Genomic DNA, 24,621 nt, shown 5'->3' with positions numbered 1-24,621 from the left:
TTAAAATTTGGCACGAGCATTGAATATGTCATAAATAGGAAAAGTTAATGGGTCACAACTCGATTATTCAATCTATGCGCAAAAGAATTAGCGTCCAAATTTTACGTACGGAATCTAATTCTCTCACTTCCGGGTGTCATAGAAACTCGAAATTTGGCAGGAGCATTGATTATGTCATAAATAGGAAAAGCTAATGGGTCCCAACTCGATTATTCAATTCTAAGCACCAAAGAATTAGCGTCCAAATTCTACGTACGGAATGTAATTTTCTCACTTTCCGGTGTCATAGAAACGTGAAATTTGGCACGAGCATTGATTATGTCATAAATAGGAAAAGCTAATGGGTCCCAACTCGATTGTTCAATTCTATGCGCAAAAGAATTAGCGTCCAAATTTTATGTACGGAATGTAATTTTCTCACTTACCAATGTCATAGAAACGTGAAATTTGGCACGAGCATTGATTATGTCATAAATAGGAAAAGCTAATGGGTCCCAACTCGATTGTTCAATTCTATGTGCAAAAGAATTAGCGTCTAAATTTTATGTACGGAATGTAATTTTCTCACTTACCAATGTCATAGAAACCTGAAATTTGGCACGACCATTGATTATGTGATAAATAGGAAAAGCTAATGGGTCCCAACTCGATTATTCAATTCTATGCACAAAAGAATTAGCGTCCAAATTTTACGTACGGAATGTAATTTTCTCACTTTCCGGTGTCATAGAAACGTGAAATTTGGCACGGGCATTGATTATGTCATAAATAGGAAAAGCTAATGGGTCCCAAATCAATTATTCAATTCTAAGTGCAAAAGAATTAGCGTCCAAATTTTACGTATGAAATCTAATTCTCTCACTTCCTGATGTCATTTTATATAAAGGAAACGTTGCATGGTTACCTCCACGTGGTGTTTCCTGGGTAACGCAAGAGAACTATGCAAAATGGTGAACATATGTTTTTCCGGTATCTCTAAAGTAACCACAACTACATAAGATTTTCCGTGTGAACACCAGATAAACACCAGTACCAAATTAACTCGGGCAAAGCCGTGTATATCAGCTAGTACATTATAATAGTTTAGTGACATTTTCCCTTTAAAATAGAAGAAAACTGTTACTCATATACTTACAAGTAAAACAGCTCATCATACACTGGGTGTAAAGTTTTAGCTTTAACTTGTGTTCGTTGACCTTTCACCATTGGGAAAATATGATGGGGACAGAGATCAAGGATGACGAAGGGATCACTAAGACCTATAGAATATTATAGCATTAGACATAGAAATCATCTGCAGATAGTCGATCACATATAGCATATATCTTAAAGAGGCTCCTAGTATACATAGCATATTATCATATGTACATTATATAATGCTGCAGAGATCATTAGAAGTAAACGGCCTTCTTTAAATTCTCGATACACAGTTGTTTGTGTCAAACTGTCACTTACAGTACTGCTTTTTTGCAAATGCTGGCTGTAGACACAAATGCAACAGCACCCCCTTTCAAATTTTAAAGGGAACCCGTCACCAGTTTTTGAGATAAACAGGGAGCATGATGGTCTAGCAATTTTTACAAGCATTCTACATATGTAGTTATTAAAATTGCAATTGTCTGATTCAACCCCAAAAACATACCTTCACAGCTGCATGTGCAATCTGTTACTTGGGCCCTCGGAGTCACTGTGGTGGAGCCAAAGCCTTCCCAATTGACTGTTTGTACAGGGACCATTCTGCTTACATTGACCCTCCATGTGCTTGTGACATCATACTAGAAGTGCTGCTGTAAAGGTTTTTTGGAGTGAACAGCACGCAGACAATTACTTGTCTGTGTCATTGGGTAAAGCTGCTACCGCTAGGAGATGGACACAGAGCACAATAAGAGTTTGTCCCTCCCACTAGCTATACCCCTCCTGCAGGCACTGAGATACAGTTTACCCCTCCTGCAGGCCCATAGCAGGCGGGCCTTCCTGCTCTCTAGGTCTCTGCGCTTATCCCCTAGCTGGGAGCTGAAATGAAGAAAATAAAGACACGGTGAGTAAACGGGATTCGTAATTATGGCACTACCACCCCTCACCTCCCTACTTCCATCTCCCCCTCCTCCTAAGCAGATAAGAGGAGGTGAACCTCTCACTGGCGCTCCTTTAGGCTCTGACGCTGTGGTTGGCACTGCCTTACCCTGCGACATTACAGTTGCAGATCACTGGTCCTTTCAGGTACCACTAGCACTTTTGGGTCCTGTCATCGCAAAAGTGTAGATTTTTAACCATTTGTAGAGCTGCGCCATTTTATTGCTATGATTGTAAAGGCGGAAATGGCCTTCACTGATGGGCATTATGGACATGTTTTAGATCAGTGGTCCCCAACCTTTTTGGCACCAGGGACCGGCTTCAAGCAAGAACATTTTTACAAGGCCTGGCAAGGTTGGGCGGGACATGGGCGGGGCTTTGGTTATATGGGGCGGGGTTATGAAGGGGGTTGGAGTTTAGTGCATTCTTATTTAATTATGACATTTAGAATGTCCTGGCAGTACACACATAGGGCAGTATATAATCTATCCCTCCCCCAGCACACACATAGGGCAACATATAATTTATCCCCCCCCCCCAGCACACACATAGGGCAACATATAATTTATCTCCCCTCCTCCCCTCCAGCACACACATAGGGCAGCATATAATTTATCTCCCCCCCCCAGCACACACATAGGGCAGCATATAATTTATCCCCCCCCCCAGTAATTAGCAGCCCCCCCAGTAATTAGCAGCGCTTCTCCCTGTAATAAGTAGCCCCCCCCCTCAGTAATAAGCCTCCCCCCCCCAGTAATAGGCAGCCCCCTCCCTTAGTAATAGGCAGCCCCCCTCTGTAGTAAGCAGCCCCCCCAGTAGTAAGCAGCCTCCCCCAGTAGTAAGCAGACCCCCCCAGTAATAACAGTAATAAGCAGCCCCCCCTGCCCAGTTGTAAGCAGCCCCCCCGTAATAAACAGCCCCCCCAGTTGTAAGCAGCCCCCCCCCCCCAGTAACAGGCAGCCCCCCCCAGTAGTAAGCAGCCCCCACCCCTCAGTAATAACCAGAACCCCCCCCCCCCTTCAACCCATATACTTACCTCCCTGCTGTCATCGTCGGTCCCTCTCTGCTTGCCCAGACGTCAGTGTGCAGCCCGGCACGCTTCCTCCCCGAGTCCTCTCCTGCGGAACTCATGAGCAGGGAACTCGGGGAGGAGGTTCCTGGTTGCACACGGAGGTCAGTGTGTGCCGGGACCAGCGCGATTACCAGCGGGGAGCTGGGGCGCCCCCGCTGGTAATCGCATCAGTGGTCAGCGGCGTCGGCACGCTGCGGGCCACATAGCACAAGGCAGCGGGCCCGATTTTGCCCGCAGGCCTTGTGTTTAGAAGAAAAGTTCCGCGGACCGGCGCTGACCTCCTAACGGCCCGGCCCCGGTCTGCGGACCGGTGGTTGGGGACCCCTGTTTTAGATGACGTGACAGCCGTTTGTCATCAGTATTTGCCTTTTGCGATCTACTGGGCAAATGTTGTCGGCATTTGTCCAATAGAAAATAATTGCAATACTGATGCAAATATGCTGATAGATCGTGAAAAGGCTGCAAACCTTCCACAGCAGAATTGGCTGCAGAAAATCCACAGGATTTTACAGAATCAGCAGTGTGGATGAGACTTCAAGGAATCTCAAGCAAACGCTGCAGTGGAAATCCGTCGCGTAAAATAACCTACCGTGCAGATTTTAATTCTGCATCTTGTCAATCCATGCTGCGGATTCTTAGCGCTGATTTCACCGTTTCATAAATGGAGTTGAAATCCATGACAAAGTTGGCCTGATTTGCACCAAAATCCAGAGCGGAATGCTTTACGATGAGGGAATGTAGCCTTTAGCTGTATAATTGGCAATGACCTTTTCTATTCCGTTGTCACCGGCATTTGGTATCTATGCAGTCTTAAAAAGATGTTTGTAATTTTTCAGATTAACAAATGATGAAAGTGATGAAGAAGAGTCGTCTGATGAGGAAGAAGAAGAGGGTAGTAGTGATGCTGCGAAAGGAAGTGATGAAGCCTCTGGAGAGGAGAGTGAGGAGGAGGAGGATGATAAGGCAGCCTGTAGTACACCTGTTGTTTGGAAAGGAGTCAAAAAGAGACTCAGAGACTGAATTGGGAAAACCATGATCGTCACATCCCTCTGTATGAAATCATATATGTATAGTATTTTGTACTGTAAATGTACATGTTGAGTATTAAAATTAATTTAAATTTTCATTAGTCATTACATATTGGGCACTAATATTGATTTGTTTTAACCTTTGGCTGACAGCTGATGTACATCGGATATGCATGGGCTTTGTATGAAGTGGGCCCTATCTGGCTATTAACAAGTAAAGGCCCGTTTAGACAACGATTATCGCTCAAAAGCCGTCTTTTGAGTGATAATCGTTGTGTCTAATTGCACTGACATTGTCCAGTTTTCGTTAAGCAGTCGCTGAACTTTCAGCATGCTGAAAGATAGCGATCAGTTATCAGGCATTCACAGCAGAATACAGCTGATACTATTGTTTCAGTTGTATCCCGCTCTCTGAAGACAGGCGGGGGATATAAAGAACACAGCTGTCCAGCTGTGTTCTTCATCCCCCACTCGGAGCGCTTGGCTGTATAACAGCCGGTCGCTCTGAGCAGGGAACAGCTGGATGCAGAAGACATGCAGCCCCGCTTGTCTTCTGCATCCCCTGCTTGGAGCGCAAGGTGATCGCTCAATGTTTGAGCAATCACCTTGCGCTATAAATGGAAACCCGATTATTGCTCAAAAGACATCTTTTGAGTGATAGTAATTGTGTTTAAATGGGCCTTTACTAGATATGAGCAAGCATGCTTGGCAAGGTCAGTTACTCGAGCGAGCCTCGCTCATCTCGACTAACTGCCCTCTCCTCCGAGCGTGCGCGCGCGGTGGGGGTGGGGGTGGGGGTGGAAGAGAGAGACATCCCGCTCCCCTCCGCTCTTCCCTGCCGACCCCGCTACCTCACCGAGCACGCTCGGAGAAGAAGGCAGTTACTTGAGATGAGCAAGGCTCGCTCAAGTAACTGACCTTACCGAGCGTGCTCACTTATCTCTAGCCTTTACATCTTGTGGTCAGTACTGGCAGCAGCATTTAAGTGGCCCAACAGAAGGGGCTCCCACTGTCTGCCGATCTCTGAGATCTCGGGGTGCCATTCATTGTGGAGGCCCGAGAGCTGCCATGGATTTTCGCCTATAGAATGTCTGCAAAAATACAATATACTGTGATACTGAGAAATTGCAGTATGTTATAAGCATTCAAATGATTGCAAGTTTAAAGTTCCCTGTGGGAACAAACAAAAAAATGTAAAAATTAGAAATCTGTTTACCTTAAGAAAAAAAAGGAAAGTTTCAACCCCCCCTTCTCATTTTTAACATTGGATTTATTAAAGTCCTATCAATGAATTTGTAAAACAAACAAAAAGATTTATCCCACACAGTGAAAAGAAATACACAACACTAAAATTGTGTTGTTTTTGGTCATCCTGTCTCGAAGAAAAGATTTAAGAAGCATTTAAAGAGTCATGATGTATCTGAAAATAATACCAATAGAAACTGCAGGATGTGCTGCAAACAAATGAGCCCTCCTACAGCCTCATCGACAGAAAAGTAAAGTCACGGGGTTAGAAGATGACAATGAAACTTTTAGTACGTAAATTTTTTTTCTTTACAAAAAATATTTTTTTTGAAAGTAGTGAAAGAAAATATGGCCGTATCAAATTTATGCTTTATTCGTCCTGACCCACAGAATAAAGTCAGCTGCACCAGGTACGCCGTAAACACAAGATGCCCCCCAAAATAGCACAAGGGTTTTTTCCATTTCATACCACGGAGAAATATTTAAAAGTTTTTCAGTACGATAAGTTGTACCATAGAAAACTACAGCTTGTCCTGCAAAAAACAACACCTCGAGGCAGCTATGTCGATTGAAAAATTAAATTTTTTTTTAAAGCTGGGCAACCGCTTTAATTTTTTTTTCAACAGCTGTCCATGCAATAAAATAATAAAAAAATACAAACTGTGACCTCTGATTGGCTGCAGTGGTCACCTGACTTCCACTTTCAGTACAATCAGACCTCACAGGAGCTGCTGCACCGTTATCCAGGGGTAGAAGAAAGTTGTTTTGCGGGAAAACGCCTCAATGGAAATGGTGTCCACGGCATCGGGGATCCTGTTTGCTAAGGACACGTCTCCTATGGAGCAGGAGAGGTTGGTCCTATGGATGAGGAAGCCCAAGGTAACAGTAGTGCCGCATATTTCTTGTGTGACACCCTTGTGCTGGTGACATCGACGACGCCTGGAGTTCTGTGGTGTTCGGACGCAGCGCCTACAGAGTGGAAGGGGTCAGTGATGATTGCAGAAGGCCCATGAAACAAGTGCCTTATGGCCACCAGATCGGGGCGTTGCACATGACATGTATATGCTGGTGAGAGACGCCACATGATGGCAAACGCAGCGTATTATGCAGTGAAAAAACTCCATGGGACTTACCCATAAATTGTGATTGTGTAAGGAGATGCCAAGTTATGACACAATTCACACCACATCCACAGCTAAATGGTGCCCATTTGGCTGCAGTTTTTTATTGCAGATCCTAACCCCTGTAGTTCAAGAATTGAATTCTGTAACATAAATGGACATTCTGCAGATTTGTCGCAGAAAATTTCCGCACCGTGTGAATATTTTTGAAAATTCCTGCCTCTGGATTGTACTGTAAGGCTGGGTTCAGATGGGGCGGAAATTCCACCGGCAATCTTAAGGCCGAGCTTAAACACCAAAGTGGCCAAGATTTGCGCAACATGCAATGTCAGTAGCCCATTGATTTTTATTGGGCCACTCATACTTAGGTGTGTGAAAAAACACATCATTCACGTGAAAAAGAACTGCAGCATGCACTATAATGTTTGGAGATTGGCATCACGCAGCAAACAAACATCACTGTGTGGTTGTTGTGCAGCGCGCCGCTTCTCACGGCCATAATAATGGTGGCCAAAAACAATTGTACTATATTTTTCAGTGTATCCTCCATATATATATGGCGGCAAATTCTGAATATGAATTCACATGAAAAATGCGTCAAAAAGACGCGTACTTTTCAGGCAGAATTACCGTGGACATTCACACGTAGTGGAACCAGTGCGGATTTTCCGGAAGGAGAATTTGGACCAAAATCTGCATCAAATTCCATGTAAAAAAACCGCACAATTGGTGTGGACTTCAAAGGGGTGACGTCTGCTGCGGTGCCAAGTCAAAGGGCGAAATCTGTTGCAAATCTGTTTAATAAAATACAAAAAAAAAATCAACAATGGTGCAGAATGTGATGTAAATATTCCGCTGTGGAAAACCTGCATCGATTCTGTTACGTGTACCCTATGGCTGGGTTCACACAATCCAGAATTGCCGCAGAATTTCGGTGCAGACTTTCTGCAAGGAAATTCCACTGGCAATTCTAATCCCGGGATGAAGCAGCAAATTGGACGAGATTTGCAAAATTCTAGTCCACATGCTGCGGCCAAGCTGTGCTGAAATTAACATGGCGCACGGAAATCCAAGCCGCAGCATGTCAATATTATTGCAGTTTCCGCTGCGGTCAACTCTCTTCTTAATGGGGAAGAGCTGGCCGCAGAGGAATAAGCCGCTTGAAAACCCGCTGGACTTCAAGCTGCGGAAATCTTGTGGAATTTCCGTGCTGTCCCACTGCGGAAATTTGCGTGAGATTTCCGCGGGATTTCCATCCTGGGTGACCGCAGCCTAAGGTCTCCCTCACACATGCGTTCCGGTAAGCACCGCGATTTAAATCACGGTGGTTTGCCGCAATTTTACTTTCGCTTTTAGCCTCAGGGAGCTGCGGCTGACAGCGGAGTTTAACATATCTCACCATTGATGAGGTGCGCTAAACAGGCAAAAATAGAACAGCCACCGCTCGAAAATCACGGCACTGCGATGGAGCTGCTGTATAAGCGGTCTCATTGAAAAAAAAATGTAATACAAAGGAAAAAGGGAGGAGTTAATGCAATTTATATGAATAATATCTACAATACATAGGTAAAAAGGATGAAAACGCCTGTGCTTGGTAATTTATGAGAAGAAATTCATCATGAGAAATTAGGGTAATACAATAGTGTTTAATTCATCCATGCATTTTTCAACCTGAACACCATAAGGCATTAAGCCTCAAGAGAGCGGAAAAACTGTATTAAAAAACTCCAGAAAAATGCATGCTGGGTCTTGGCCAAATAGTGCCTATAGTTGAAGAACAGGAAATTGCAAAGAAATTGCAAAACTGAAGCAAAAGATTGTCAGGACAGCACCAGGACTGACGATGAAATGGGTTAACCAGGCGTCCGCCATGTAATGGGACACAGGCAGGATATCATTGCGCAGTACAAGTGTCTCTCCCTCGAGGGTCAGCTGTCTGAGGCTCCACAGTCCATCTTTACGTTGACTTTGGGCAAGAGATTTTGCCAATACTCTAGGACTGCATGATCTTTTCCGAATGTGACTCCCAGGATCTTCATAAAAGTCCAGCTGGATGGAGAAAGGGGACGTACTATGGACTCCAACCTCCCGCAGTTGACTTTGGCTCCTGTAGCTTGACCATATTCCTCACAGGTCCGGATAGGCACCATCACGAAGTTCATTGTCGAGCAAAGACTTGGCCACCTGGCTCTGCATTTCTATGAAGAGACTCTGTAAGGATAAACTCTGTAAAGAAATTCATGACACAAAAAAGAGAGAAGATGTGAAAGAAGGCAGTTTTATCTGAGCACAAAAGAGCCCCAAGGTTATGGACGGAAGCGGGGGACCGTCGCCAGAAAAAGGGCCGGCCCCGCCAAAAAGCAAAGACGGATGCGGGCGGAAGCGGGGGACCGTCGCCAGAAAAGGGGCCGGTCCCGCCAAAAAGCAAATAGGGATGCGGGCGGAAGCGGGGGACGGTCGCTAGAAAAAGGGCCGGTCCCGCCAAAGAGCAAAGAGGGATGCGGGCGGAAGCGGGGGACCGTCGCCAGAAAAAGAGCCGGTCCCGCCAAAAAGCAAAGAGGGATGCGGGCGGAAGCGGGGGACCGTCGCCAGAAAAGGGGCCGGTCCCGCCAAAAAGCAAAGAGGGATGCGGGCGGAAGCGGGGAACCGTCGCCAGAAAAAGGGCCGGTCCCGCCAAAAAGCAAAGAGGGATGCGGGCGGAAGCGGGGGACCGTCGCCAGAAAAGGGGCCGGTCCTGCCAAAAAGCAAAGAGGGATGCGGGCGGAAGCGGGGAACCGTCGCCAGAAAAAGGGCCGGTCCCGCCAAAAAGCAAAGAGGAATGCGAGCGGAAGCGGGGGACCGTCGCCTGAAAAAGGGCCGCTCCCGCCAAAAAGCAAAGAGGGATGCGGGCGGAAGCGGGGGACCGTCGCCAGAAAAAGGGCCGGTCCCGCCAAAAAGCAAAGAGGGATGCGGGCGGAAGCGGGGAACCATCGTAAGAAAAGGGCCGGTCCCGCCAAAAAGCAAAGAGGGATGCGGGCGGAAGCGGGGGACCATCGCCAGAAAAAGGGACGGTCCCGCCAAAAAGCAAAGAGGGATGCGGGCGGAAGCGGGGGGCCGTCGCCAGTAAAAGGGCCGGTCCTGCCAAAAAGCAAAGAGGGATGCGGGCGGAAGCGGGGGACCGTCGCCAAAAAGAGGGCCGGTCACGCCAAAAAGCAAAGAGGGATGCGGGGGACCGTCGCCAGAAAGGGGGCCGGTCCCGCCAAAGAGCAAAGAGGGATGCGGTCGGAAGCGGGGGACCGTCGCCAGAAAAGGGGCCGGTCCCGCCAAAAAGCAAAGAGGGATGCGGGCGGAAGCGGGGGGCCGTCGCCAGAAAAAGAGCCGGTCCCGGCAAAAAGCAAAGAGGAATGCGGGCGGAAGCGGGGACCGTCGCCAGAAAAAGGGCCGGTCCCGCCAAAAAGCAAAGAGGGATGCGGGCGGAAGCAGGGGACCGTCGCCAGAAAAAGGGCCGGTCCCGCCAAAAAGCAAAGAAGGATGCGGGCGGAAGCAGGGGAACGTCGCCAGAAAGAGGGCCGGTCCCGCCAAAAAGCAAAGAGGGATGCGGGCGGAAGCGGGGGACCGTCGCCAGAAAAAGGGCCGGTCCCACCAAAAAGCAAAGAGGAATGTGTGCGGAAGCGGGGGACCGTCGCCAGAAAAGGGGCGGGTCCCGCCAAAAAGCAAAGAGGGAAGCTGGCGGAAGCGGGGGACCGTCGCCAGAAAAGGGGCCGGTCCCGCCAAAAAGCAAAGAGGGATGCGGGCGGAAGCGGGGGACCATCGCCAGAAAAGGGTCCGGTCCCGCCAAAAAGCAAAGAGGGATGCGGGCGGAAGCGGGGGACCGTCGCCAGAAAGAGGGCCGGTCCAGCCAAAAAGCAAAGAGGGATGCGGGCGGAAGCGGGGGGCCGTCGCCAGAAAAAGGGCTGGTCCCGCCAAAAAGCAAAGAGGGATGCGGGCGGAAGCGGGGGACCGTCACCAGAAAAGGGGCCGGTTCCGCCAAAAAGCAAAGAGGGATGCGGGCGGAAGCGGGGGACTGTCGCCAGAAAGAGGGCCGGTCCCGCCAAAAAGCAAAGAGGGATGCGGGCGGAAGCGGGGGGCCGTCGCCAGAAAAAGAGTCGGTCCCGCCAAAAAGCAAAGAGGGATGCGGGCGGAAGCGGGGGACCGTCGCCAGAAAAAGGGCTGGTCCCGCCAAAAAGCAAAGAGGGATGCGGGCGGAAGCAGGGGACCGTCGCCAGAAAAAGGGCCGGTCCCGCCAAGAAGCAAAGAAGGATGCGGGCGGAAGCAGGGGAACGTCGCCAGAAAGAGGGCCGGTCCCGCCAAAAAGCAAAGAGGGATGCGGGCGGAAGCGGGGGACCGTCGCCAGAAAAGGGGCCGGTCCCGCCAAAAAGCAAAGAGGGATGCGGGCGGAAGCGGGGACCGTCGCCAGAAAAAGGGCCGGTCCCACCAAAAAGCAAAGAGGGAAGCTGGCGGAAGCGGGGGACCTTCGCCAGAAAAGGGGCCGGTCCCGCCAAAAAGCAAAGAGGGATGCGGGCGGAAGCGAGGGACCGTCGCCAGAAAAAGGGCCGGTCCCGCCAAAAAGCAAAGAGGGATGCGGGCGTAAGCAGGGGACCGTCGCCAGAAAATGGGCCGGTCCCGCCAAAAAGCAAAGAGGGATGCGGGCGGAAGCGGGGGACCGTCGCCAGAAAAAGGGCCGGTCCCGCCAAAAAGCAAAGAAGGATGCGGGCGGAAGCGGGGGACCGTCGCAAGAAAGAGGGCCGGTCCCGCCAAAAAGCAAAGAGGGATGCGGGCGGAAGCAGGGGACCGTCGCCAGAAAGAGGGCCGGTCCCGCCAAAAAGCAAAGAGGGATGCGGGCGGAAGCGGGGGACCGTCGCCAGAAAAAGGGCCGGTCCCACCAAAAAGCAAAGAGGGAAGCTGGCGGAAGCGGGGGACCGTCGCCAGAAAAGGGGCCGGTCCCGCCAAAAAGCAAAGAGGGATGCGGGCGGAAGCAGGGGACCGTCGCCAGAAAGAGGGCCGGTCCCGCCAAAAAGCAAAGAGGGATGCGGGCGGAAGCGGGGGATCGTCGCTAGAAAGAGGGCCGCTCCCGCCATAAAGCAAAGAGGGATGCGGGCGGAAGCGGGGGACCGTCGCCAGAAAGAGGGCCACTCCCGCCAAAAAGCAAAGAGGGATGCGGGCGGAAGCGGGGGACCGTCGCCAGAAAGAGGGCCGGTCCCGCCAAAAAGCAAAGAGGGATGCGGGCGGAAGCGGGGGACCGTCGCCAGAAAAAGGGCCGGTCCCGCCAAAAAGCAAAGAAGGATGCGGGCGGAAGCAGGGGACCGTCGCCAGAAAAAGGGCCGGTCCCGCCAAAAAGCAAAGAGGGATGCGGGCGGAAGCGGGGGACCGTCGCCAGAAAGAGGGCCGGTCCAGCCAAAAAGCAAAGAGGGATGCGGGCGGAAGCGGGGGGCCGTCGCCAGAAAAAGGGCCGGTCCCGCCAAAAAGCAAAGAGGGATGCGGGCGGAAGCGGGGGACCGTCGCCAGAAAAAGGGCCGGGCCCGCCCAAAAGCAAAGAGGGATGCGGGCGGAAGCGGGGGACCGTCGCCAGAAAAAGGGCCGATCCCGCCAAAAAGCAAAGAGGGATGCGGGCTGAAGCAAGGGTACCGTCGCCAGAAAGAGGGCCGATCCCGCCAAAAAGCAAAGAGGGATGCGGGCGGAAGCGGGGGACCGTCGCCAGAAAGAGGGCCGGTCCCGCCAAAAAGCAATGAGGGATGCGGGGGACCGTCGCCAGAAAGGGGGCCGGTCCCGCCAAAAAGCAAAGAGGGATGCGGGCGGAAGCAGGGGACCGTCGCCAGAAAGAGGGCCGGTCCCGCCAAAAAGCAAAGAGGGATGCGGGCAGAAGCAGGGGACCGTCGCCAGAAAGAGGGCCGGTCCCGCCAAAAAGCAAAGAGGGATGCGGGCGGAAGCGGGGGACCGTCGCCAGAAAGAGGGCCGGTCCCGCCAAAAAGCAAAGAGGGATGCGGGCGGAAGCGGGGGACCGTCGCCAGAAAGAGGGCCGGTCCCGCCAAAAAGCAAAGAGGGATGCGGGCGGAAACGGGGGACCGTCGCCAGAAAAAGGGCCGGTCCCGCCAAAAAGCAAAGAAGGATGCGGGCGGAAGCGGGGGACCGTCGCCAGAAAGAGGGCCGGTCCCGCCAAAAAGCAAAGAGGGATGCGGGCGGAAGCGGGGGACTGTCGCCAGAAAGAGGGCCGGTCCCGCCAAAAAGCAAAGAGGGATGCGGGCGGAAGCGGGGGGCCGTCGCCAGAAAAAGAGTCGGTCCCGCCAAAAAGCAAAGAGGGATGCGGGCGGAAGCGGGGGACCGTCGCCAGAAAAAGGGCTGGTCCCGCCAAAAAGCAAAGAGGGATGCGGGCGGAAGCAGGGGACCGTCGCCAGAAAAAGGGCCGGTCCCGCCAAGAAGCAAAGAAGGATGCGGGCGGAAGCAGGGGAACGTCGCCAGAAAGAGGGCCGGTCCCGCCAAAAAGCAAAGAGGGATGCGGGCGGAAGCGGGGGACCGTCGCCAGAAAAGGGGCCGGTCCCGCCAAAAAGCAAAGAGGGATGCGGGCGGAAGCGGGGACCGTCGCCAGAAAAAGGGCCGGTCCCACCAAAAAGCAAAGAGGGAAGCTGGCGGAAGCGGGGGACCTTCGCCAGAAAAGGGGCCGGTCCCGCCAAAAAGCAAAGAGGGATGCGGGCGGAAGCGAGGGACCGTCGCCAGAAAAAGGGCCGGTCCCGCCAAAAAGCAAAGAGGGATGCGGGCGGAAGCAGGGGACCGTCGCCAGAAAATGGGCCGGTCCCGCCAAAAAGCAAAGAGGGCTGCGGGCGGAAGCGGGGGACCTTCGCCAGAAAAGGGGCCGGTCCCGCCAAAAAGCAAAGAGGGATGCGGGCGGAAGCGGGGGACCGTCGCCAGAAAAAGGGCCGGTCCCGCCAAAAAGCAAAGAAGGATGCGGGCGGAAGCGGGGGACCGTCGCCAGAAAGAGGGCCGGTCCCGCCAAAAAGCAAAGAGGGATGCGGGCGGAAGCAGGGGACCGTCGCCAGAAAGAGGGCCGGTCCCGCCAAAAAGCAAAGAGGGATGCGGGCGGAAGCGGGGGACCGTCGCCAGAAAAAGGGCCGGTCCCACCAAAAAGCAAAGAGGGAAGCTGGCGGAAGCGGGGGACCGTCGCCAGAAAAGGGGCCGGTCCCGCCAAAAAGCAAAGAGGGATGCGGGCGGAAGCGGGGGACCGTCGCCAGAAAAAGGGCGGTTCCCGCCAAAAAGCAAAGAGGGATGCGGGCGGAAGCAGGGGACCGTCGCCAGAAAATGGGCCGGTCCCGCCAAAAAGCAAAGAGGGATGCGGGCGGAAGCAGGGGACCGTCGCCAGAAAGAGGGCCGATCCCGCCAAAAAGCAAAGAGGGATGCGGGCGGAAGCGGGGGATCGTCGCTAGAAAGAGGGCCGCTCCCGCCAAAAAGCAAAGAGGGATGCGGGCGGAAGCGGGGGACCGTCGCCAGAAAGAGGGCCACTCCCGCCAAAAAGCAAAGAGGGATGCGGGCGGAAGCGGGGGACCGTCGCCAGAAAGAGGGCCGGTCCCGCCAAAAAGCAAAGAGGGATGCGGGCGGAAGCGGGGGACCGTCGCCAGAAAAAGGGCCGGTCCCGCCAAAAAGCAAAGAAGGATGCGGGCGGAAGCAGGGGACCGTCGCCAGAAAAAGGGCCGGTCCCGCCAAAAAGCAAAGAGGGATGCGGGCGGAAGCGGGGGACCGTCGCCAGAAAGAGGGCCGGTCCAGCCAAAAAGCAAAGAGGGATGCGGGCGGAAGCGGGGGGCCGTCGCCAGAAAAAGGGCCGGTCCCGCCAAAAAGCAAAGAGGGATGCGGGCGGAAGCGGGGGACCGTCGCCAGAAAAAGGGCCGGGCCCGCCCAAAAGCAAAGAGGGATGCGGGCGGAAGCGGGGGACCGTCGCCAGAAAAAGGGCCGATCCCGCCAAAAAGCAAAGAGGGATGCGGGCTGAAGCAAGGGTACCGTCGCCAGAAAGAGGGCCGATCCCGCCAAAAAGCAAAGAGGGATGCGGGCGGAAGCGGGGGACCGTCGCCAGAAAGAGGGCCGGTCCCGCCAAAAAGCAATGAGGGATGCGGGGGACCGTCGCCAGAAAGGGGGCCGGTCCCGCCAAAAAGCAAAGAGGGATGCGGGCGGAAGCAGGGGACCGTCGCCAGAAAGAGGGCCGGTCCCGCCAAAAAGCAAAGAGGGATGCGGGCAGAAGCAGGGGACCGTCGCCAGAAAGAGGGCCGGTCCCGCCAAAAAGCAAAGAGGGATGCGGGCGGAAGCGGGGGACCGTCGCCAGAAAGAGGGCCGGTCCCGCCAAAAAGCAAAGAGGGATGCGGGCGGAAGCGGGGGACCGTCGCCAGAAAGAGGGCCGGTCCCGCCAAAAAGCAAAGAGGGATGCGGGCGGAAACGGGGGACCGTCGCCAGAAAAAGGGCCGGTCCCGCCAAAAAGCAAAGAAGGATGCGGGCGGAAGCGGGGGACCGTCGCCAGAAAGAGGGCCGGTCCCGCCAAAAAGCAAAGAGGGATGCGGGCGGAAGCGGGGGACTGTCGCCAGAAAGAGGGCCGGTCCCGCCAAAAAGCAAAGAGGGATGCGGGCGGAAGCGGGGGGCCGTCGCCAGAAAAAGAGTCGGTCCCGCCAAAAAGCAAAGAGGGATGCGGGCGGAAGCGGGGGACCGTCGCCAGAAAAAGGGCTGGTCCCGCCAAAAAGCAAAGAGGGATGCGGGCGGAAGCAGGGGACCGTCGCCAGAAAAAGGGCCGGTCCCGCCAAGAAGCAAAGAAGGATGCGGGCGGAAGCAGGGGAACGTCGCCAGAAAGAGGGCCGGTCCCGCCAAAAAGCAAAGAGGGATGCGGGCGGAAGCGGGGGACCGTCGCCAGAAAAGGGGCCGGTCCCGCCAAAAAGCAAAGAGGGATGCGGGCGGAAGCGGGGACCGTCGCCAGAAAAAGGGCCGGTCCCACCAAAAAGCAAAGAGGGAAGCTGGCGGAAGCGGGGGACCTTCGCCAGAAAAGGGGCCGGTCCCGCCAAAAAGCAAAGAGGGATGCGGGCGGAAGCGAGGGACCGTCGCCAGAAAAAGGGCCGGTCCCGCCAAAAAGCAAAGAGGGATGCGGGCGGAAGCAGGGGACCGTCGCCAGAAAATGGGCCGGTCCCGCCAAAAAGCAAAGAGGGCTGCGGGCGGAAGCGGGGGACCTTCGCCAGAAAAGGGGCCGGTCCCGCCAAAAAGCAAAGAGGGATGCGGGCGGAAGCGGGGGACCGTCGCCAGAAAAAGGGCCGGTCCCGCCAAAAAGCAAAGAAGGATGCGGGCGGAAGCGGGGGACCGTCGCCAGAAAGAGGGCCGGTCCCGCCAAAAAGCAAAGAGGGATGCGGGCGGAAGCAGGGGACCGTCGCCAGAAAGAGGGCCGGTCCCGCCAAAAAGCAAAGAGGGATGCGGGCGGAAGCGGGGGACCGTCGCCAGAAAAAGGGCCGGTCCCACCAAAAAGCAAAGAGGGAAGCTGGCGGAAGCGGGGGACCGTCGCCAGAAAAGGGGCCGGTCCCGCCAAAAAGCAAAGAGGGATGCGGGCGGAAGCGGGGGACCGTCGCCAGAAAAAGGGCGGTTCCCGCCAAAAAGCAAAGAGGGATGCGGGCGGAAGCAGGGGACCGTCGCCAGAAAATGGGCCGGTCCCGCCAAAAAGCAAAGAGGGATGCGGGCGGAAGCAGGGGACCGTCGCCAGAAAGAGGGCCGATCCCGCCAAAAAGCAAAGAGGGATGCGGGCGGAAGCGGGGGATCGTCGCTAGAAAGAGGGCCGCTCCCGCCAAAAAGCAAAGAGGGATGCGGGCGGAAGCGGGGGACCGTCGCCAGAAAGAGGGCCACTCCCGCCAAAAAGCAAAGAGGGATGCGGGCGGAAGCGGGGGACCGTCGCCAGAAAGAGGGCCGGTCCCGCCAAAAAGCAAAGAGGGATGCGGGCGGAAGCGGGGGACCGTCGCCAGAAAAAGGGCCGGTCCCGCCAAAAAGCAAAGAAGGATGCGGGCGGAAGCAGGGGACCGTCGCCAGAAAAAGGGCCGGTCCCGCCAAAAAGCAAAGAGGGATGCGGGCGGAAGCGGGGGGACCGTCGCCAGAAAGAGGGCCGGTCCAGCCAAAAAGCAAAGAGGGATGCGGGCGGAAGCGGGGGGCCGTCGCCAGAAAAAGGGCCGGTCCCGCCAAAAAGCAAAGAGGGATGCGGGCGGAAGCGGGGGACCGTCGCCAGAAAAAGGGCCGGGCCCGCCCAAAAGCAAAGAGGGATGCGGGCGGAAGCGGGGGACCGTCGCCAGAAAAAGGGCCGATCCCGCCAAAAAGCAAAGAGGGATGCGGGCTGAAGCAAGGGTACCGTCGCCAGAAAGAGGGCCGATCCCGCCAAAAAGCAAAGAGGGATGCGGGCGGAAGCGGGGGACCGTCGCCAGAAAGAGGGCCGGTCCCGCCAAAAAGCAATGAGGGATGCGGGGGACCGTCGCCAGAAAGGGGGCCGGTCCCGCCAAAAAGCAAAGAGGGATGCGGGCGGAAGCAGGGGACCGTCGCCAGAAAGAGGGCCGGTCCCGCCAAAAAGCAAAGAGGGATGCGGGCAGAAGCAGGGGACCGTCGCCAGAAAGAGGGCCGGTCCCGCCAAAAAGCAAAGAGGGATGCGGGCGGAAGCGGGGGACCGTCGCCAGAAAGAGGGCCGGTCCCGCCAAAAAGCAAAGAGGGATGCGGGCGGAAGCGGGGGACCGTCGCCAGAAAGAGGGCCGGTCCCGCCAAAAAGCAAAGAGGGATGCGGGCGGAAACGGGGGACCGTCGCCAGAAAAAGGGCCGGTCCCGCCAAAAAGCAAAGAAGGATGCGGGCGGAAGCGGGGAACCGTCGCCAGAAAGAGGGCCGGTCCCGCCAAAAAGCAAAGAGGGATGCGGGCGGAAGCGGGGGACCGTCGCCAGAAAAGGGGCCGGTCCCGCCAAAAAGCAAAGAGGGATGCGGGCGGAAGCGGGAGACCGTCGCCAGAAAAGGGGCCGGTCCCGCCAAAAGCAAAGAGGGATGCGGGCGGAAGCGGGGGACCGTCGCCAGAAAAGGGGCCGGTCCCGCCAAAAAGCAAAGAGGGATGCGGGCGGAAGCGGGGGACTGTCGCCAGAAAAGGGGCCGGTCCCGCCAAAAAGCAAACAGGGATGCGGGTGGAAGCGGGGGACCGTCGCCAGAAAGAGGGCCGGTCCCGCCAAAAAGCAAAGAGGGATGCGGGGGGACCGTCGCCAGAAAGGGGGCCGGTCCCGCAAAAAAGCAAATTGGGATGCGGGCGGAAGCAGGGGACCGTCGCCAGAAAGAGGGCCGGTCCCGCCAAAAAGCAAAGAGGGATGCGGGCGGAAGCGGGGGACCGTCGCCAGAAAAGGGGCCGGTCCCGCCAAAAAGCAAAGAGGGATGCGGGCGGAAGCGGGAGACCGTCGCCAGAAAAGGGGCCGGTCCCGCCAAAAAGCAAAGAGGGATGCGGGCGGAAGCGGGGGACCGTCGCCAGAAAAGGGGCCGGTCCCGCCAAAAAGCAAAGAGGGATGCGGGCGGAAGCGGGGTATCGTCGCCAGAAAAGGGGCCGGTCCCGCCAAAAAGCAAACAGGGATGCGGGCGGAAGCGGGGGACCGTCGCCAGAAAGAGGGCCGGTCCGGCCAAAAAGCAATGAGGGATGCGGGGGACCGTCGCCAGAAAAGGGGCCGGTCCCGCCAAAAAGCAAAGAGGGATGCGGGCGGAAGCGGGGACCGTCGCCAGAAAAGGGGCCGGTCCCGACAAAAAGCAAAGAGGGATGCGGGCAGAAGCGGGGGACCGTCGCCAGAAAGAGGGCCGGTCCCGCCAAAAAGCAAAGAAGGATGCGGGCGGAAGCGGGGGACCGTCGCCAGAAAGAGGGCCGGTCCCGCCAAAAAGCAAAGAGGGATGCGGGCGGAAGCGGGGGACCGTCGCCAGAAAAGGGGCCGGTCCCGCCAAAAAGCAAAGAGGGATGCGGGCGGAAGCGGGGGACCGTCGCCAGAAAAGGGGCCGGTCCCGCCAAAAAGCAAACAGAGATGCGGGCGGAAGCGGGGGACCGTCACCAGAAAGAGGGCCGGTCCCGCCAAAAAGCAATGAGGGATGCGGGGGACCGTTGCCAGAAAGGGGGCCGGTCCCGCCAAAAAGCAAAGAGGGATGCGGGCGGAAGCGGGGGACCGTCGCCAGAAAAGGGGCCGGTCCCGACAAAAAGCAAAGAGGGATGCGGGCGGAAGCGGGGGACCGTCGCCAGAAAGAGGGCCGGTCCCGCCAAAAAGCAAAGAGGGATGCGGGCGGAAGCGGGGGACCGTCGCCAGAAAAGGGGCCGGTCCCGCCAAAAAGCAAAGAGGGATGCGGGCGGAAGCGGGGGACCGTCGCCAGAAAAGGGGCCGGTCCCGCCAAAAAGCAAACAGGGATGCGGGCGGAAGCGGGGGACCGTCGCCAGAGAGAGGGCCGGTCCCGCCAAAAAGCAATGAGGGATGCGGGGGACCGTCGCCAGAAAGGGGGCCGGTCCCGCCAAAAAGCAAAGAGGGATGCGGGCGGAAGCGGGGGACCGTCGCCAGAAAGAGGGCAGGTCCCGCCAAAAAGCCAAGAGGGATGCGGGCGGAAGCGGGGGACCGTCGCCAGAAAAGGGGCCGGTCCCGCCAAAAAGCAAAGAGGGATGCGGGCGGAAGCGGGAGACCATCGCCAGAAAAGGGGCCAGTCCCGCCAAAAAGCAAAGAGGGATGCGGGCGGAAGCGGGGGACCGTCGCCAGAAAAGGGGCCGGTCCCGCCAAAAGCAAAGAGGGATGCGGGCGGAAGCGGGGGACCGTCGCCAGAAAAGGGGCCGGTCCCGCCAAAAAGCAAACAGGGATGCGGGCGGAAGCGGGGGACCGTCGCCAGAAAGAGGGCCGGTCCCGCCAAAAAGCAATGAGGGATGCGGGGGACCGTCGCCAGAAAGGGGGCCGGTCCCGCCAAAAAGCAAAGAGGGATGCGGGCGGAAGCAGGGGACCGTCGCCAGAAAGAGGGCCGGTCCCGCCAAAAAGCAAAGAGGGATGCGGGCGGAAGCGGGGGACCGTCGCCAGAAAAGGGGCCGGTCCCGCCAAAAAGCAAAGAGGGATGCGGGCGGAAGCGGGAGACCGTCGCCAGAAAAGGGGCCGGTCCCGCGAAAAAGCAATGAGGGATGCGGGGGACCGTCGCCAGAAAGGGGGCCGGTCCCGCCAAAAAGCAAAGAGGGATGCGGGCGGAAGCGGGGGACCGTCGCCAGAAAAGGGGCCGGTCCCGACAAAAAGCAAAGAGGCATGCGGGCGGAAGTGGGGGACCGTCGCCAGAAAGAGGGCCGGTCCCGCCAAAAAGGAAAGAGGGATGCGGGCGGAAGTGGGGGACCGTCACCAGAAAAGGGGCCGGTTCCGCCAAAAAGCAAAGAGGGATGCGGGCGGAAGCGGGGGACCGTCGCCAGAAAAGGGGCTGGTCCCGCCAAAAAGCAAAGAGGGATGCAGGCGGAAGCGGGGGACCGTCGCCAGAAAAGGGGCCGGTCCCGCCAAAAAGCAAACAGAGATGCGGGCGGAAGCGGGGGACCGTCGCCAGAAAGAGGGCCGGTCCCGCCAAAAAGCAATGAGGGATGCGGGGGACCGTTGCCAGAAAGGGGGCCGGTCCCGCCAAAAAGCAAAGAGGGATGCGGGCGGAAGCGGGGGACCGTCGCCAGAAAAGGGGCCGGTCCCGACAAAAAGCAAAGAGGGATGCGGGCGGAAGCGGGGGACCGTCGCCAGAAAGAGGGCCGGTCACGCCAAAAAGCAAAGAGGGATGCGGGCGGAAGCGGGAGACCGTCGCCAGAAAAGGGGCCGTTCCCGCCAAAAGCAAAGAGGGATGCGGGCGGAAGCGGGGGACCGTCGCCAGAAAAGGGGCCGGTCCCGCCAAAAAGCAAAGAGGGATGCAGGGGCGGAAGCGGGAGACCGTCGCCAGAAAAGGGGACGGTCCCGCCAAAAAGCAAAGAGGGATGCGGGCAGAAGCGGGGGACCGTCGCCAGAAAAGGGGCCGGTCCCGCCAAAAAGCAAAGAGGGATGCGGGCGGAAGCGGGGGACGGTCGCCAGAAAAGGGGCCGGTCCCGCCAAAAAGCAAACAGGGATGCGGGCGGAAGCGGGGGACCGTCGCCAGAAAGAGGGCCGGTCACGCCAAAAAGCAAAGAGGGATGCGGGCGGAAGCGGGAGACCGTCGCCAGAAAAGGGGCCGGTCCCGCCAAAGAGCAAACAGGGATGCGGGCGGAAGCGGGGGACCGTCGCCAGAAAGAGGGCCGGTCCCGCCAAAAAGCAATGAGGGATGCGGGGGATCGTCGCCAGAAAGGGGGCCGGTCCCGCCAAAAAGCAAAGAGGGATGCGGGCGGAAGCGGGAGACCGTCGCCAGAAAAGGGGACGGTCCTGCCAAAAAGCAAAGAGGGATGCGGGCAGAAGCGGGGGACCGTCGCCAGAAAAGGGGCCGGTCCCGCCAAAAAGCAAAGAGGGATGCGGGCGGAAGCGGGGGACGGTCGCCAGAAAAGGGGCCGGTCCCGCCAAAAAGCAAACAGGGATGCGGGCGGAAGCGGGGGACCGTCGCCAGAAAGAGGGCCGGTCCCGCCAAAAAGCAATGAGGGATGCGGGGGACCGTTGCCAGAAAGGGGGCCGGTCCCGCCAAAAAGCAATGAGGGATGCGGGGGACCGTTGCCAGAAAGGGGGCCGGTCCCGCCAAAAAGCAAAGAGGGATGCGGGCGGAAGCGGGGGACCGTCGCCAGAAAAGGGGCCGGTCCCGACAAAAAGCAAAGAGGGATGCGGGCGGAAGCGGGGGACCGTCGCCAGAAAGAGGGCCGGTCACGCCAAAAAGCAAAGAGGGATGCGGGCGGAAGCGGGAGACCGTCGCCAGAAAAGGGGCCGGTCCCGCCAAAAGCAAAGAGGGATGCGGGCGGAAGCGGGGGACCGTCGCCAGAAAAGGGGCCGGTCCCGCCAAAAAGCAAAGAGGGATGCGGGCGGAAGCGGGAGACCGTCGCCAGAAAAGGGGACGGTCCCGCCAAAAAGCAAAGAGGGATGCGGGCAGAAGCGGGGGACCGTCGCCAGAAAAGGGGCCGGTCCCGCTAAAAAGCAAAGAGGGATGCGGGCGGAAGCGGGGGACCGTCGCCAGAAAAGGGGCCGGTCCCGACAAAAAGCAAAGAGGGATGCGGGCGGAAGCGGGGGACGGTCGCCAGAAAAGGGGCCGGTCCCGCCAAAAAGCAAACAGGGATGCGGGCGGAAGCGGGGGACCGTCGCCAGAAAGAGGGCCGGTCCCGCCAAAAAGCAATGAGGGATGCGGGGGACCGTCGCCAGAAAGGGGGCCGGTCCCGCCAAAAAGCAAAGAGGGATGCGGGCGGAAGCGGGGGACCGTCGCCAGAAAAGGGGCCGGTCCCGCCAAAAAGCAAAAAGGGGTGCGGGCGGAAGCGGGGGACCGTCGCCAGAAAAGGGGCCGGTCCCGCCAAAAAGCAAAGAGGGATGCGGGCGGAAGCGGGAGACCGTCGCCAGAAAAGGGGCCGGTCCCGCGAAAAAGCAATGAGGGATGCGGGGGACCGTCGCCAGAAAGGGGGCCGGTCCCGCCAAAAAGCAAAGAGGGATGCGGGCGGAAGCGGGGGACCGTCGCCAGAAAAGGGGCCGGTCCCGACAAAAAGCAAAGAGGCATGCGGGCGGAAGTGGGGGACCGTCGCCAGAAAGAGGGCCGGTCCCGCCAAAAAGCAAAGAGGGATGCGGGCGGAAGTGGGGGACCGTCACCAGAAAAGGGGCCGGTTCCGCCAAAAAGCAAAGAGGGATGCGGGCGGAAGCGGGGGACCGTCGCCAGAAAAGGGGCTGGTCCCGCCAAAAAGCAAAGAGCAAAGAGGGATGCGGGCGGAAGCGGGGGACCGTCGCCAGAAAAGGGGCCGGTCCCGCCAAAAAGCAAACAGAGATGCGGGCGGAAGCGGGGGACCGTCGCCAGAAAGAGGGCCGGTCCCGCCAAAAAGCAATGAGGGATGCGGGGGACCGTTGCCAGAAAGGGGGCCGGTCCCGCCAAAAAGCAAAGAGGGATGCGGGCGGAAGCGGGGGACCGTCGCCAGAAAAGGGGCCGGTCCCGACAAAAAGCAAAGAGGGATGCGGGCGGAAGCGGGGGACCGTCGCCAGAAAGAGGGCCGGTCACGCCAAAAAGCAAAGAGGGATGCGGGCGGAAGCGGGAGACCGTCGCCAGAAAAGGGGCCGGTCCCGACAAAAGCAAAGAGGGATGCGGGCGGAAGCGGGGGACCGTCGCCAGAAAAGGGGCCGGTCCCGCCAAAAAGCAAAGAGGGATGCGGGGGCGGAAGCGGGAGACCGTCGCCAGAAAAGGGGCCGGTCCCGCCAAAAAGCAAAGAGGGATGCGGGCGGAAGCGGGGGACGGTCGCCAGAAAAGGGGCCGGTCCCGCCAAAAAGCAAACAGGGATGCGGGCGGAAGCGGGGGACCGTCGCCAGAAAGAGGGCCAGTCCCGCCAAAAAGCAATGAGGGATGCGGGGGACCGTTGCCAGAAAGGGGGCCGGTCCCGCCAAAAAGCAAAGAGGGATGCGGGCGGAAGCGGGGGACCGTCGCCAGAAAAGGGGCCGGTCCCGACAAAAAGCAAAGAGGGATGCGGGCGGAAGCGGGGGACCGTCGCCAGAAAGAGGGCCGGTCACGCCAAAAAGCAAAGAGGGATGCGGGCGGAAGCGGGAGACCGTCGCCAGAAAAGGGGCCGGTCCCGCCAAAGAGCAAACAGGGATGCGGGCGGAAGCGGGGGACCGTCGCCAGAAAGAGGGCCGGTCCCGCCAAAAAGCAATGAGGGATGCGGGGGATCGTCGCCAGAAAGGGGGCCGGTCCCGCCAAAAAGCAAAGAGGGATGCGGGCGGAAGCGGGGGACCGTCGCCAGAAAAGGGGCCGGTCCCGACAAAAAGCAAAGAGGGATGCGGGCGGAAGCGGGAGACCGTCGCCAGAAAAGGGGCCGGTCCCGCCAAAAAGCAAAGAGGGATGCGGGCGGAACCGGAGACCGTCGCCAGAAAAGGGGACGGTCCCGACAAAAAGCAAAGAGGGATGCGGGCAGAAGCGGGGGACCGTCGCCAGAAAAGGGGCCGGTCCCGCCAAAAAGCAAAGAGGGATGCGGGCGGAAGCGGGGGACCGTCGCCAGAAAAGGGGCCGGTCCCGACAAAAAGCAAAGAGGGATGCGGGCGGAAGCGGGGGACGGTCGCCAGAAAAGGGGCCGGTCCCGCCAAAAAGCAAACAGGGATGCGGGCGGAAGCGGGGGACCGTCGCCAGAAAGAGGGCCGGTCCCGCCAAAAAGCAATGAGGGATGCGGGGGACCGTCGCCAGAAAGGGGGCCGGTCCCGCCAAAAAGCAAAGAGGGATGCGGGCGGAAGCGGGGGACCGTTGCCAGAAAAGGGGCCGGTCCCGACAAAAAGCAAAGAGGGATGCGGGCGGAAGCGGGGGACCGTCGCCAGAAAGAGGGCCGGTCCCGCCAAAAAGCAAAGAGGGATGCGGGCGGAAGCAGGGGACCGTCGCCAGAAAAAGGGCCGGTCCCGCCAAAAAGCAAAGAAGGATGCGGGCGGAAGCGGGGGACCGTCGCCAGAAAAGGGGCCGGTCCCGCCAAAAAGCAAAGAGGGATGCGGGCGGAAGCGGGGGACCGTCGCCAGAAAAGGGGCCGGTCCCGCCAAAAAGCAAACAGAGATGCGGGCGGAAGCGGGGGACCGTCACCAGAAAGAGGGCCGATCCCGCCAAAAAGCAATGAGGGATGCGGGGGACCGTTGCCAGAAAGGGGGCCGGTCCCGCCAAAAAGCAAAGAGGGATGCGGGCGGAAGCGGGGGACCATCGCCAGAAAAGGGGCCGGTCCCGACAAAAAGCAAAGAGGGATGCGGGCGGAAGCGGGGGACCATCGCCAGAAAGAGGGCCGGTCCCGCCAAAAAGCAAAGAGGGATGCGGGCGGAAGCGGGGGACCGTCGCCAGAAAAGGGGCCGGTCCCGCCAAAAAGCAAAGAGGGATGCGGGCGGAAGCGGGGGACCGTCGCCAGAAAAGGGGCCGGTCCCGCCAAAGAGCAAACAGGGATGCGGGCGGAAGCGGGGGACCGTCGCCAGAAAGAGGGCCGGTCCC

General features: G+C 57.9%; 1 protein-coding gene and 1 long non-coding RNA gene across 2 annotated transcripts in view; both read left to right on the top strand.

Annotated features, from left to right (window-relative positions):
* The window catches only part of LOC136576337 (protein kinase C theta type-like), a 68,431-nt gene that overhangs the window by 2,742 nt on the left and 41,068 nt on the right, over nt 1-24,621 (top strand). The gene's annotated exons all lie outside the window — the stretch shown is intronic.
* LOC136576351 (uncharacterized) lies at nt 1,494-4,271 on the top strand. The gene is made up of 2 exons (XR_010786345.1): nt 1,494-2,038; nt 3,982-4,271. It is a non-coding gene; the product is annotated as an uncharacterized lncRNA (long non-coding RNA).

Source organism: Eleutherodactylus coqui, chromosome 1 (genome assembly GCF_035609145.1).
Source record: "Eleutherodactylus coqui strain aEleCoq1 chromosome 1, aEleCoq1.hap1, whole genome shotgun sequence".
Lineage (NCBI taxonomy): Eukaryota > Metazoa > Chordata > Amphibia > Anura > Eleutherodactylidae > Eleutherodactylus > Eleutherodactylus coqui.
This window is presented reverse-complemented; position numbering and strand designations above follow the sequence as displayed.